Source organism: Psammomys obesus, unplaced genomic scaffold, assembly GCF_907164565.1.
Source record: "Psammomys obesus unplaced genomic scaffold, mPsaObe1.curated_primary_1811, whole genome shotgun sequence".
Lineage (NCBI taxonomy): Eukaryota > Metazoa > Chordata > Mammalia > Rodentia > Muridae > Psammomys > Psammomys obesus.
The window spans coordinates 6,285,432-6,301,234 of NW_026596149.1; positions in this window are offsets into that span (position 1 = coordinate 6,285,432).

The window sequence follows — 15,803 nt, forward strand, 5'->3', positions numbered from 1 at the left end:
CCTCCCCCTGAGGGGGAAGCAGCATTACCAGGCCACAGAAGAAGACAATGCAGCCATTCCTGATGAGACCTAATTGACTAGGATCAGAAGGAAGAAAAAGAAGTCCTCCCCTATCAGTAGACTTAGGGAGGGGCATGCATGCAGAGGGTGGAGGAAGGGAGGGATTGGGACAGAAGGAGGGAGGGAACCACAGGGGGGATACAAAGTGAATAAAGTGTAATTAATAAAGAAAAAAAATAGAAAAAAAAATTAGCCAAGTGTAACAGTAGAGCAGACTCATAAAATTGAACATGGAAATGCCTTGGAAGCTACTTCTAGGAGCATTTTACAAAGAAGCAAAATATGCACACACACACACACACACACACACACACACACACACACACACTGCTCCTATAAGGTTAGACTGTTCCCAGGGGCACAATCCACACTGTCATTGCAGTAACTGTTTCTACTTAGTCACTCTCTTTCTTATTTATAGCCTCTTCTTACATCTTACAAGTGGCCTTACGATGGCCCATTTCCTAGTCCCCAGATTTTTTTTTTTTTTTTTTTTTTTTTCCTTTTATATAAATTACAAAAATAAGAACCAAAATTAGGGCTTTCATATATAACCTTCTTGCATTTTAACAACAACAACAACAAAACAAAACAAAAACAAAAAACAAAAAAACAAAAACAAAAACAAATATATTATCCTAAGGCCTAAGATTCTGGAATTTTAGGGAGTAATTGGCAATAATAGAGAAGATATGATCATATCCAAGCATCTCTTTCTTTATAATAAATCTTAAAAATTCAAAAAAAGATTAGGAATTCCCATACTTTAATCCAGACCTCTCCCTTATTTTTTTCATAAACCTTCCCAGTCCTCAGTCTCTCTTGCTGTTTGCAAACTGTAAGTGTGCTAAGGAACATGAAGGTGGGTGGAGAATGAACCAGAAGGTCCAAGGCTTAAATCCATTTGTTTGGTTTTATTTTTGTTGTTGTTGTTTGGTTGGTTGGTTTTAATTTTGTTTTCTTTTGTTTATTTTGGTTTGGTTTTGAGGGAGGATTGTTTAGTTGTTCTTTTGTTTGTTTGTTTGTTTGTTTGTTTGGGTTTGTTTTTGTTTTTTATTTTTCTGTGTGGCCTAAGCTGGTCTCAGCCTCTTGATTCCAGATAAGCACCACTCTACTCAGTCCACAGTTATCTATTATCAGTCACTCCAGCCTCAGTTCCCCATCCTTGGCCACCGTTCTGGTTATTTATGCATTCCTTCATTTCGTCGAGAAGAGAAGACCCCTCAGCTGCAAACCCAGAAGGACAGTAATACCATTTCACGTGGGTGTGGCCAACTTCTCGCCCACAGACATTTGCCTTGATCCCTGTGGCACCCCATCAATACCACTGGTGTTGCAAACCATGTTTAAAGTTCTGCCGAATTCCATCTCTACACACATGGCCCCACAGCTTGCTTCTTGTTTATAAAAGCTGACATTGACTGGGCCCCAGGCTTTCCTAACTGGCTCCCACCAAGATGACAGGCCTCCAGATGTTGTTTCTCCTCTCTTAAATTGCATAACACCTCTGACGCTTCCCTTTCAATCAGCCCTAATAGGCCCTAATTGCTAACATTATCGATGCGAATGGTGCTACTTCCTGATAAATGAGCTGCCGCACAGGGTGTCCTGCCACAGCACACAGAGGAGCAGAGGAAGCAGCCTCTTTCCACAAATCACTCTTGGCACCTTGGACACTGTTGGTGGCACCTGGCAGCCTCCTTCTTTCAGGCCACTTTGCTTTGCCAGTGACTGTCATTCAGGAACATAGTCTAGCATTACTCTATGGTTAGATTTGCAAAGAAACCCATTTTAAAAGACTCCAGTTGATTCATTTCCAACCTACTGGCAAAGCTGCATAAAGCAGAGGACATTTTGGTGGCTTCAAACGTTCTGGGATGAAAATTAGGCAAACTGAAAGGCTGTGTTTTGGCTACAGTTTGAGACCAAACGCTTCCAGGGTCAAAAAGAGTATACACACGCATGGCCTTGTAATGATAATTTTTGCAAAGAGTTTGAGTAAATTCTTTGACTGAAATGTACTCCAAAAAATTAAACATATCTTTACCACAGAATGTATTCTATAACTGTCTCAAGCTTGAGCTGAAGCGATTAACCTCTCAAGTTCACTGACATGTTAATGTGTTGCAGATGATTTTAATAAATAGGAAGGCCAGGAATGGGGAGTGCTAGCCAAATACAATAGGCTCAGGCATCAGTGAAGGTTGGGGGAAGGGATAGTGAAAATAATGCCTTTGAGCAAAATCGTTTTAAGAAGATGGACAATACGAAGAAGAAAAGTAACAACAAGGAAGGAAAACATCTTATTTTTCCTGACTGGCTTTGGAAGTCACTTCTCAGAGAGTCTCTTCCCTACAGACCAAGAGAAGATATTGGTAACAAGGTTAAGGTCTGGAGGAGCCACCTCCCTCTTCCCAGACTGGTCAACTTGGTGCGTTCAATGAATTCAGTATTCAATGCATTCTTGTTTCAGAGCATGTGCTGCTCTCAGCCTTGAACCAGCCCTGTGACCTTCAACACCAAGATAAGTACCCTGTAGGGATCATTGATGTGGTGTCTTCCACTTGGGTTTTCCCCTCACACCCTGACTCATCACCATTGCCCTACATTCCTCTGCAGACCCTCCGCCCCCCAATAGTTTTTCAAGGAGCCATTCTTCAGGCTTCTCTTGTTCATGAAGACTGATACTATGTCTTCTTCATCATTGTGTCACTAACAATTACCATGAGGTTCGGCAGGTTTTAGCCACCGAATAAATGTTTGTTGAATTGGTTATTGTTATTTGAAGAAATAAATCTAGGTGTTTGATGTACTTTTACATGGTGAGCATAAGTTAACAGCAAGATGTTATTGACTTTACAAATGTGACATCAGGGGCATTTTCCCATGTCTTCATCAAGCACACTGTGTCTAGGAACCTAGTTGTAATTGTGGCTTAAAAGACAAAATTAAAATAACGAGGTGTGCTATAATCCCAGTACTGGGGAATTGGAAAGAGGATAGAAGGTTTAAGGTTTACCTGAGCTAGTGAGACTCTACCACAAACACAAAACAAACAAATGAGAATCCTAAGAATAAAACAAGAGGCCCACACTACATCTTAGTCTATTTTCAAAACAATTCACAAGTAAGTTATTCTTTAGTCAAGCATGTGGCTTTGTATATCTAAGCCTACTCTTGCTATTTGTCATTTTCTAAAGCACTAGGAGAGACCAAAGATTTATAGACTATAAGAAAAATAAGTAAGTGTGCACACTATAAGAAAAATAAGTAAGTGTGCACACGATATAAAAACAAGCAGGGCTAGGACTGTAGCTCAGCTGATTGACTACTTCCCTAAAATGTAGGAGGCCCTCGGTCTAGTCCTCAGCACTTCAGAAAAGACCCCTGGGCAAATGACTGCAGAACAGAACAAGGACCTAGTCTGGGATTCACATTTTGATTCTTTACTATTTCATCACATATAATTTTCAATACCATGATCTGAGAAGAGTTTCTATGCAATTCTGACCTATACTTGAAAAAATTTTAAAAAGCAACAAAAAACAAGATATGAAAAAAGGAAGCCCCAAGTGTTATAGGATATTTGATCATATTGTGAACCCTGAGATTGTGTACTGGAAAACCTATTTCTAGTTGTGGTGTGACACAGCCCTAGGACACACCTTTAATTCTGTAAACAGGATTAAATAAAATCAACCATAGTTCAAGATTAGAAGCAAGCAACCAGTTGACAGTGAGTGAACAAAGGAAAATGCCACAGAGGGTGAGAGGACATCTGGAGGAGGGATAGAGAGATACACAGGAAGTAGAAAAGAGGGACATTCAGTTTGAAGGGTTTTTAAGACAGCATGGAGAAGGAGAAGGGGCTTTTTCTTTCTAGGATGTCAACTGAGTAGGAAGGTCACCTGGGTGCTTTCTCTGCCTCTCTGAGCTCATATGCACTTTCACCTCAGCATCTGGCTCCTGAGTGTCTTTTGGTAAAACTGAAGGTCTAGGATTTTGTTTAGAAACAACATGCAGGCAAGATGGCATCAGAACTTTGTGGAAAGCAACCTCTGAGTGGCTCCTGGTGAATCATGCCCTGCACAGTGTCCACCCCTTGCATGAGGCTGGTTCTAGAGGTTCACTAATGAGCATGATAAGTGGCAACTATGGCTGCCATGTCTACAGTTAGTTTATCAATGACTACGGCTCCCTTTGTTGGTTGCTCTATCTTGTCATGGTGCACACTTGTGCTGAGGAAAGCCAGCCACCATGATATGGGCTGTCTAATGGAGAGGTGCCTGTGGAAGGAACTTGAAAGTGTTGTAAGCCAGATGTGGTGGCCATCATATTCCTTTAATACCAAGCACTTGGGAAGCAGTAGTAAGTAGATTTCTGAGTTCCAGGCCACCGTGGTCTACATAGTGAGTTCAAGGCCAGGTGAGCTACCAAGGGAGACCCTCTCTCTCTCTCTTTCTTTCTCTCTCTCTCTCTCTCTCTCTCTCTCTCTCTCACACACACACACACACACACACACACACACACACCAAACAAAACCACAAACAAAACTGTGCTGGCTAGTTTTCTGTCAACTTGACACAAGGTAAAGTCTTACAGGAGGGAACCTCAATTAAGAAAATGCTTCCTTGTTGTATAGTTGAGCATATTTTGGATATATGCCTAGAGTGGTATAGCTGGATCTTGAGGCAGCACAAGAACATTTGCTCAACCATGTTCATAGCAGCTCTATTCGTAGTAGCCAGAAATTGGAAACAGCCTCGATGTCTCTCAGCACAGGGGTCTTTTCTGAGACTCATACTCCAACCAAGGACTATGCATGGAGATAACCTAGAACCCCTGCACAGATGTAGCCCATGGCAGCTCAGTCTCCAAGTGTGTTCCCTAGTAGGGGGAACAGGGGCCATCTCTGACACACTAGAATATCAGGTGGCACATTATAATAATCAAACTCAGTGGCTGGCTCTTTGATCACCTCCCCCTGAGATATGGAACACCCTTACCAGGCCACAGAGGAAGACAAAGCATCCAGCCCTGATGAGATCTGATAGGCTAGGGTCAGAAGGAAGGGGAGAAGGACCTCCCCTATCAGTGGACTGCGGGGAGGGGCATGGGAGGAGAAGAGAGAGGGAGGGCAGGATTGGGAGGGGATCAGGGACCACAGCTGGATACAAAGTGAATAAATTGTAATAAATAAAATAAGAAAGAATAAAAGAAAAACAAAAAAATTTGAAGTATAGCCCCTTCTTTGGATAGCTACCACTGTTACATATGCTCTCCTAGTTGATCTCTCCAGGACTTGCTGGCGCTTGAGGTTATTTGATGTTTTTAAAATAATTTTAAAATGTATTATTTGACAATTTCCTAAATATATGTAGGCTACATCTTGATCTATCCATTCCCATGTTTTTCACTAGTTTTATTAATACTATTTTATACTGTGCTGTCAATTAAAATAGTTTGAGGGGTAAATGAAACCTGTTAACAAAGTTGAGGACAGCCATTATTTATTAGTCATAATATTTCCGTTCATGGAGAACTTTGTTGTCTGGATTAGAAGCTGAGTTAGGATTATTAGGATACTGAGTACCAAGCAACTTCATTGATTAAACGGACTAGAACTTCCAAGATTCATTTCCTGTTTTTGGATGTGCTCTCCACAGGTGAGGTAGATGGAGATGGAGAGAAGTGTGGAGGGCTTATCACTGTGGAGTAAACTGAGAACATTATTCCACTGTTGTTACAATGATAGAGGAGACAGTTCCAGAAGGTCTTAACATCACAATTAGAGATGTGTCCTAGAAGTGACATGGATAGTTTATACTCTTAAGTCATTGATAAGAGCTATTTAGTAAGTTTCCAACAGTTAGAGTAGAAATACAATTGATTCATCTGCCCAGAGAAGGGAAAGCTCCCGATACTAGCAAATAACACCAATGACAAACTCTCCTTCACCAGCAAATGTCACCAAGAGGAAATATTTGATCTTCATTTACAACCTTGAGGTCAGACAGCTCTATTAATGTAGTCAAACTGTATTTTATAATAACCAATATTCTTTTTTCAGCACCTGATATATTCCTGTAATTTCCACCCAAACTTCTTAGAAACTCATAATCATCACAGTGTGTGTGTAGTCTGACAGTTAGGACCTGGTCTTTCTTTAAGAGAGAGAGAGAGAGAAAGAGAGAGTGAGTGTGTGTAGACCAGAGGTCAACCCACTGGGTCAATGAACTGTCATACTTTCCCAGGAGATATCTCTTATTTTTTGAGATGAGATCTCTCAGTGTAATCTGGAGTTCACCAATTAGGCTGGGTTGTCTGCCTCCCTGGTACTGTCATGCTTTTTTATTCATATCTCTTAAAATCTTAAATGCCCCCTCTACTAACAGCCTCTTATTTCTTACTTTCTGCTTTATGCCTTCTCCTAGAGAATGTGTCACTGGCATTATCCTTCTTAGCCATCTTTTCTCCCTGTGATAACGGCAGCTTCCTAACAGGATGTACTTCATTGTAGTCACTGTTATCTGCAAGTCCCTAGAATATCAGGTGGCACATTATAATAATCAAACTGACTTGAATACTCACTGCTACGACTAATAATAATTGTAAACTTGACTAAATCCGGAATCACCTGGGAGATGGGCCACCAAAGCAGGGCTGGAAGATCATCCTTATAGGTTAATTGGGGTGAGAGGTGCTCCACCATTGTGGATGGCACCATTCCTAGGGCTGGAAACCTGGACCGTTTAAGGAGAAAGGGAGTTGAATTCATACATTCATCATTACTTCCTGACCGTGGCTTTCAGGTGCACAGCCCTCTCAAGCTCTTGCTACTGTTCATTCCCCCTAGGTTGGTCTAGACCCTTGAACTATGGATAAAATCTTTTTCAGTTAAGTTACTTTAGTCACTGTATTTTATCATAGTGACAAGACAAGAAACTAAGATACTCATTCAGCAAAATGATTTTTAGAAGAATGTCAATCCAAAAGGAAATGCCAGAAGGGCAAGATTTTTCCCTGTGGTACTATAAACCTCCTGCCTTGACAAAGAGTCTTGTTGCATAATAGTCTTTTAAATAAGTATCTGCTCTTGAAATTCATGAATAATTGCCAAAAAAATTCATGAACAAGTGCCAAAAAAGAGCTACTGCTTTGGTTTCTTAGAATGTGTAGTAAAATATTTCCTCAGCTGATACATCCTCTTTAAAAGAGGGGGAAAGAGAAGCTCCCCCCCCCACAAACCACAAAAATCAACCTATGAATTTGTAGAGAAGTCTTCTAAAATCTTTGAACAGCAAAAAGGGCAATTTGAAATTGCTCATCTCTGGCCTAACCTATAAATAAGTGGAGCTGAAAGAGTTCTTAGAGAGACTAGTCTAATCCTGCAATCTAAGAGTCATGTGCCAAGTTCTTTTGAAGAAATGAATTTAAAATCCCTGTAATATCACAGTGAGAGCCTAAAGAAGGCAAAGTCCTAATGCATCTCTCTGCTTCCTGTCTTTCCATTAGCACAGGAAATGCTGTCAATCATAGCATCCTTTCCCTCGCACTAGACATTAGAATCTTCTTTAAGGATCTCATAGAAGTCATGGCCATAAGTACTCTAGATATTCGTCATTATTTTCTCTGTTAATTAAAAAAAGAACTGCTAGAGACTAAGAAAGCACAAATGGTGTTTTTTTTTTTCTGTTGCTTAAAACAAAAATTACTGAATTTAAACTTTAATATGACAAATCAAAAATCCCAAAATTAGATTTTGTTTGTTTCTCTCTGGGTTCTATTGTTTATTTTAATTCTGTATCCATGTCCAGGAGCAGACTTGAGAAGGCTGGTCTGAAGCTGGAGCTAAGTGCCTTGAAAGAGTCAAGCCTATGGTTTCTGGGGACCTGACTCTTCATCCTGGACTGTAGTCATCAATCCTAAGACAACTGTGTCTGAGGTATCCTGTGTTCTCTTTGCCAACACTGTATGATTTAACATCTTCTGACTTTGGCTATTTCCCAGCCCCAGCAAATAGTATACAAGATGCTGTATTTCTTAATAAGCATTTTGAAGCATTAAATGTAACTTATGCAAGACCCCCTGACCCCAGATTTTATCTTCTCTATCCTCTATCTTTTCTATCTTTCTCATCCTTACGCATCTTCCCATCAGGCCCTGTCACTAAAGAACCAACTGCTAGTCCCTGTCTCTTTCTGTCTCTGTCTCTCTATCTCTCTGACACATACATACACACACATAAATACAGACACAAACATATCCAATTCAAACTCTAAGATCCAAACATTCCTGGTGCAAGCATTTCAGACACAGATTACTGAACTTATATAAGAACTTCACACCATCAAAAATAATACTAAAAATGGGGTTCATTAAAATAATTCATTATTTGCATCTTTCAAAGATCTACCAAGGCCTTTCTTTTTGAGGAGATGTTAATGGAAAGGTTTTATCTTTACAAAGGAAAAAAAATAAAGCATGTTAGTTATCAAACAACTAAAACCTATAAAAGAAATTCTGCCTGGACTAGCCAAAAGGTGTCAACAGAACAAAATGAAGTCCTATTCTGCCATCTAGAGGACACATACTAACGATTAGAAAGTGTTACCTCTTAGCCCCCGAAACTTAATAAGAGATTTAAAAAGAAAAACAAGAGAAAGACTTGGCTCAGCAAATAAAGGTACTTGTCAAGCCTGATGACCTGCGTTTGATCCCCAGGTCCCACATGGTAGAAGGAGAAAACCAATTTCCCCAAATTGTCTCTTACTCTTACAAATGTGCTGTGGTACACACACACACACACACACACACACACACACACACACATTTTCTCTCTCTCTCTCTCTCTCTCTCTCTTATTCTCTTTCCCCCTTCCTTCCCTCTCTCTTACTTTGTTAGGATGATTTCTGAGAATCAAATTTCAACACAGAGAATTATCTCAAAAAGGCATTTTTACCCATAGATAAAAAATGCCTTTTTGAGATAATTCTGTGTTGAAATTTGATATAAAAGTAGTACTATGAAGACTGAAACAACAGGATCATAAATAAAGTTAAGCCTGGGATATTGCAAACTCCAGGCTAACCTGGGCTACAATATGAGACCGTGTCTCAAAAATGTATAACCAAAACAAAGATGTAGATTAGACATGTAAACCTGAGTTTTTATCCGTGTCAGCTTTGCACCTCTACCTTTTCTGAACAGCGTTGGCCCCCTGCAAATGCAGGTGTTCCTCCCCAGTTTCACCTTTTTTTGTGTTTGTTTTTCAGACAGAATTGTTCTGTGTAGCCTTGGCTGTCCTAAACTCACTTTGTAGACCAGGCTGTCTTTGAACTCAGAGAGATCCACGTGCCTCTGCCTCCCCAAGCAGAATTATAGGCATACACCAGGCCTAGCTCCAGTTCACCTCTTAACACTGGCCAGACATCTTTGTTTTGCTTGCCATGTGATTATCATAATTACTATGGACACTTAGTTTTCCCCATTGGTCTGAATCATCAACCTTCCAAATACTGCAGTATACGGGGGCTGGGAAGATGGCTCAGTAGGTAAAGTGCTTGCCTGAAACAATAACTTGAGTTCAGGATACAGCAGCACCCAGGGACAGAAGCACACGCCTCTAACTTCAGTGTTGGATTGCAGAAACAAGGCAGGTCCCAGGAGCTTCCTGACCAGCCAGTCTCAAATTGGCAAACACCAGTTTTAGTGAGACACCCAGTCTCAAAATGGAATTTGGAGAGAGACTGCGGAGGACATCTGGCATAGACCTTTGTCCTCCATTTGCATGTGCACATGTGTGCATACATGTGAACACACAGAGACCTAAAGACATGGTCTCATTGGTTCTGCCCACCAAATGACTTATCCTAGGCTCCTTCAATTTCACTTTGAGAACATATGTCCTTAAACAGCTGCCGGTGTTTCTTTGAATGTTATTTGACATTTCAACTCCTTACTAGTTCTTTGTTAGATGTCAAGTGACAAGAAAATGAGAAAGAGAAGAGCAAAAATAAGGTGAGCAAGAAAATTTATATCTCTCAATATATTTTGTGATGGTTTACTGAGTCTCACCATTTTCATGCTCATATCAACAAGAATGAAAAGGAAGAGGGGGAGGGAAAGGAAGAGGAGGAAGAAAAGGAAACAGAAGACTGAGGAAGGAGACAACAATGAAGAGGAATAAAACCTCTGGAACCTCTGATTATTGATAACCTCCTTAGATTTCTATAATGTACACTTACCTGCTGGGACACACACACACCAAGGAGTGGATGTGGAGGTTAGGGGAAACTTAAGGGAGGCGCATTTCTCCTTCCACCGTGTGAGTGCCAGGGACCGAATTCAGGTTATCAGGCTCAGCAGCAAGCACTTTTACCTGCTGAGCTTGCTCAAGAGCCCTAAAGACTTATGCTATTATTTCATCTTAAACTCTGTGTTTGCAGCTCCTTACATTGCAAACTTTAAGGACCTCCCTTATCAGTGGACTGAGAGAGGGACAGGGGTAGGCAAGAGGAAGGGTGGGATTGGGAGGGGAGGAGGGAGGGAGGTACAGGGGGGATACAAAGTGAATAAATTGTAATTAACAAAAATAAAAATAATTAAATAAAAAGATGTGTAACTTTCCTTGGTTGATTTCGAATGGTATTATAACCTAAAATTTAACTATATTAACCGAATATTTGTATCACAGTGTATAGCGCACACATACGTGTAAGCCACACAGCTGCCTCAAACTCACTGGGATGCCTGTGAAATACGACTCATATCTGCACCTTCCTGTTTCCTCCTTGAGCTGTCGGGTGGGGCTCAGGGCTCTCCTGGAACTTTTTGTTCTTCAGTGTTCATCTTGCTGTGTATTGTGTTGTTGAAAGCTAACCTGGTAGAAAACCTTCCATATGAAATTTTATGTTCTGGCTAAGAGTTAGGCCATGCTCACTGACGCATCTGTGATGTCGCTGGCTAAGTCCCTGAATGTCCTTCCTTTGGCTTCTGCTGTCTTTTTTCCTCTTAGATTCCTTCTTAACTATGCAACAGTCAACATCTGTCACTGGTAAATGGTGATTTCTTTCCTCTACTTGTCTTGTCTCCAGTTATAGGAAAACAAACCAAAGAAAACCAGTTAGTGCTGTGACCTCTGTTCTCTGAGAAATATAAAGATGGATGATTATTTTTCAATATGTTCACCTATTTTTTATAAAGATAATTTTAAGCCTTTTGCTGAGCAAGAAGCAGTAGTCCTGAGAATGTTAATAAATAATACAATCTTATTTCAAAGACTTGCTTCAGGTCCTGATCAAGCTGACAGGACACAGGCAAAGCTAAATGTTTTGTTTGGTTCAGTTTTAGGTCAAAATGTCAATGTTTTTGACCAAAGGCATTTATGAAACTACTGAAATAAAAAATACATGTTATGCTTATTTGTGTATTGACTGGATTCATGATGTAGCCCAGGCTGGCCTAAAAAATTCATTCCTCCTGATTCTATCGCTAGGATATTGGAGTTTCAGGGGGGTGCTGCCCCAGCTGTATTTTCTAAGAGTAAAAGAGAGATACAACTGGAATGTGCTGTAAATACACCTCATGGTAAACTGGACTCCATAACCACGCTCTTGCATGGAATTTTAGAGTGATAGGCCTGCAGTAGTTTTCTTTAGATTTCTACTCTGCACTCATCAAGAGGTAGAATCCCAGGAAGAGAAAGGAGGGGCCTGTAATAAGCTCTTTGACCCATGATTTTAGGTGACTCTAATCCTGGTCATTTGCTGGCCAGTTCATAAAGGCACAGCAAAGAAATAATGAACCTGCCATCAGACTTCCTTAAGCACAGTTTCTAGCTCAGCCATTTTGCAGCATTAGGCCTGTTGCTAATGTATGAGAAGTTTGGTATACAGATGAGAACACTTCATCATTAGCAGTGTGTAGCATTTATTTCAACCCAGTAACTTCTGTACTCCAGACACTCTTTTAAACACTCTTCTTGTCTTAACTCATTAATATTTTCTAAAGCTCACGTGAGGGTTTTGGAGAAACTAAGACACAAAACTATAACCTGCCCAAATTTATAACCCAAATCAGTGGACATAACTTATGCAGTACTGATTTGACAACTTTGTACCCTTTCTGGGTCCCGCTCCATTCTAATGACAGCTGAACTAACAAATTCATTTTATTATCATTTCAACTTTGCACTATGAGGGTTTTATATTGATCCTGGGAGCACCTGGTACAAAAGACTATGAATATGTCTAGGATAGAATTACTTCCCTGGAATTTTTCTCTGAGACACTATTCTCAACAAGACAGTGTAGTTAAATCACAATCACATGGTACCCATCTTTCGTCATGGTGAGTACAAGACAGCTACCAACAGCTGAATCTAGGGTGAAACACAATGCACAACAGTAGTTGTTTATTTCACTCTTGGCCAGAACATAGAAGCAGCAGCTTCAAGTGAGAAAATGCCTCCATTAAGATCTGGTTGAAGGCAGGCCTGTAAGACATTTTCTTAATTAGTGATTGATGGGAAAGGTCCAGCCTATTGTGGGTGGTGCCATCCCTGAGCTGGTGGTCCTGGGTTCCATAAAAAAAAGCAGGCTGAGCAAGCCATGGGGAGGAAACCAGTAAGCGGCCCTCTCTGTGGCCTCTGCATCAGCCCCTGCCTTGTTTGAGTCCCTGTCCTGATTTCTTCAGTGATATGCTGTGGAAGTGTATGCCAAGTCAACAGTTTTCTCCCAAACTGTCTTTTTGGTCATTGTACAATACACATGCATACACTACTGTTCATGCTCACCACTCACTTCTGACACCTTGCTATAACATGGCCCTACACAACTCTGAGGCAATCATAGTACTTCTCCAGCACGCTAGCAGAAAAACAACTCTATTTGGTGACCATAAAGCCCTTAGACTGTGAACCTACACTTGCTGGCAATGAGGTCTTTGCTGTAGGAAGGAGGAAATGTTAGCTATTGTGTTTGAATTGCTGTCATTTGCAATGGACAATAGGAACACTTGGCATGGAAACAGATTTTTCTAGAATGAGGAGGAAAAGTTGTCACCTACACTCCCATTTGGAGAAAAGTGAAACTTTTCTGCTCTGATGAGAGACTTCTCTCAAGGATAACTGGAGAAAAGAGACTTGAAGTTCAACAAAAAGAAGCTAAAAATATTGAGTGCTGCATTTCTATGCCACAGAAATGTTTTGTTTCATAGTACTGGAGGCTGTGAGTCCAGTGTCGCCAGTCAGGGGAATTGATTACCCTCTGCTGTTTGTCAAGGGTTAACCCTCCCTTCCATGGCTTATCTGCATTGTTCCACCCCTGTGTCTTCACTTGCCTTTTCCCTGTGCATATTTCTTTGCTTAACTTTCCTCTCGTAGGGCACTATCTATGCCAGTTTCTAACCTATCCCAATGACCTCATTTTTTAATCAAAAACATTTTTTTCCATTCAAAATAGTCTGGTCACAGTTTCCCCTCCATCATCTCCTCCCAGATCCTTTCCACCCATCCAACTCCAACTTCCTTCTCTATCTCTTTAGAAAACAGAGAGCAATTAAAAATAAAACAAATCAAATCAGTATAAAACAAAAAAATCAGAAAAATCAAACAAAAAGCATGAGAAACACAGACACAGCATAAAAAGATATAATTGGGAACCACATCAATATTTAAGCAAAAGATCCATAAAATAAAAAAAAAAAGCATGAACAAAGCATTATGAGATAAATCATCTCCAAAAATAGAATTGAGTTTGTTTTGTGTTAGCTGGGCTTGGGACCTGCCCTTTAGTGCAGTTTGTATACCCAATGAGACACAACTGGAGAAAACCGATCTTTTTCCCTTCTGAGATAGCTTCTGGGTTAGGGATGAGAAGTCTTGTCCAGTTACCCTCTCGCTGCCTGATACCCTATGTGGGACGAACCTATGCAGGCCCTGTGCATATTGCTACAGTTTCTGTGAGTTCACACTTGAGTCCTGTTGTATCTGTAAGCACTGTTTCTTTGGTGTCTTCCACTGCACTGTCTCTTAAAATCTCTCTGCCTCCTCTTCTGTATACTTCCTTGAGCCCTGAGGAGGATTCGATAAAAACATCCCATTTAGCACTTAGCATTCTAAGGTCTCTCAATCTCTGCACGATGTTCAGTGATGGATCTCTGTTCCTACTAGTTCCTACCTAAGAAGCTTCTTGATGATGGCTGAGCTGAGCGAGATACTCTTCTATGGGCACAGCAGAATGTCATTAGGAGTCACTATATTGCTATGTTCCTTTTGAAGAACAGTAACAGTTGCTTTTCCCCTAGGTCCATGACCTATCTATTCTTAGGTTCAATGCCCTATGTCTTAATTACCCTGATAAGGCCCCTACCTCCTAATAAGGTCATACTGAGAATTCAACATAAAAAATTCTAGAGAAGACACAACCCATAGCAGTAGCTCTAAACCCATCCCCAGAAATCTTCCCATAGAACACCACTATGCAGCTCTACTGCATGTTCCTTATATATGTTTTTCTTCCCATTTTAAATGCAGATGGACTTGTCTATTAAAAGTCAGTCAAGTAACATATGATATATACTCACTTATAAGTGGATATTAGCCATATAATATAGGATAAACATACTAAAATCTATAGTCCTAAAGAAGCTAAACAAGGAGGAGGACCCTAGGGAAGATGCTTAATCCTCATTCAGAAGAGTAAACAGGATAAACATCAGAAGTAGGAAAAGACAAGGAACAGGACAGAAGCCTTCCACAGAGGACCTCTGAAAGACTCTACCCTCCAGGGTATCGAAGAAGATATTGAGACTCATAGCCAAACTTTGGCCAGAGTGCTGGAATCCTTAAGGAAAAAGAGGGAGATAGAAAGACCTGGAGGGGACAGAAACTCCACAAGGAGATCAACAGAGGCAAAATACCTGGTTCGGGGGGAGGTGGGACGGATGACTGCAGGGACCAATACTCCAATCAAGGACCATGCAATAAAGAGGACCTAAACCCCCTGTTCAAAGCAAGCCCATTGGCTGCCCAGTGTCCAAGTGGATTCCCTAATAAGGGGTACAGGAGCTGTCTCTTTCATGAACTCAGTGGCTGGCTCTTTGATCACCTCTCCCTGGTAGGGTGCAGCCTTGCCAGGCCACACAGGAAGCTGATGCAGCCAGTCCTGATGAGACCTGATAGGGTCAGATAGAAGGAGAGGAGGTCCTCCCCTATCAGGGTACTAGAAAGGAAATAGGGGGGAAAGAGGGTGGGTGGGACTGGGAGATGAGAGAGGGGGCTGCAGTGAGGATACAAAGTGAATAAATTGTAATAAACAAATATATAAATAAAATTAAATTTTAATAAGTACTATTCAGCTGTAAATAGGACATCTGGGAACATGACCAATAAAGAGAAAGAACTTAAGAACCAGATAGGAAGTTCCTTGCAATGCTGCTTTCTGTATGAGACATGGTCACCACACCCATGCAGCACAAAGGCTATTTCCACAAGATCCCCACAATACCCAGCCCATCAACATTCCACCAGGAATGGGGGAGGGGCTCATAAGATTCCACTCTTTCCTGAGGAGCCAAAGGTGGTTAATTGTTGCTGGTGGTGGGGGAGAAGTCATATTCCTCAGTGGAGTAGCCACCGGTAAGGTGCCCATTCTGTAGTTAACTATCCCCAGCCATGCTCACACAAGTAATAACTGCAGTGCACTACAGAGAAAAAGACATGAAAGTAGGGGAACTTGTTG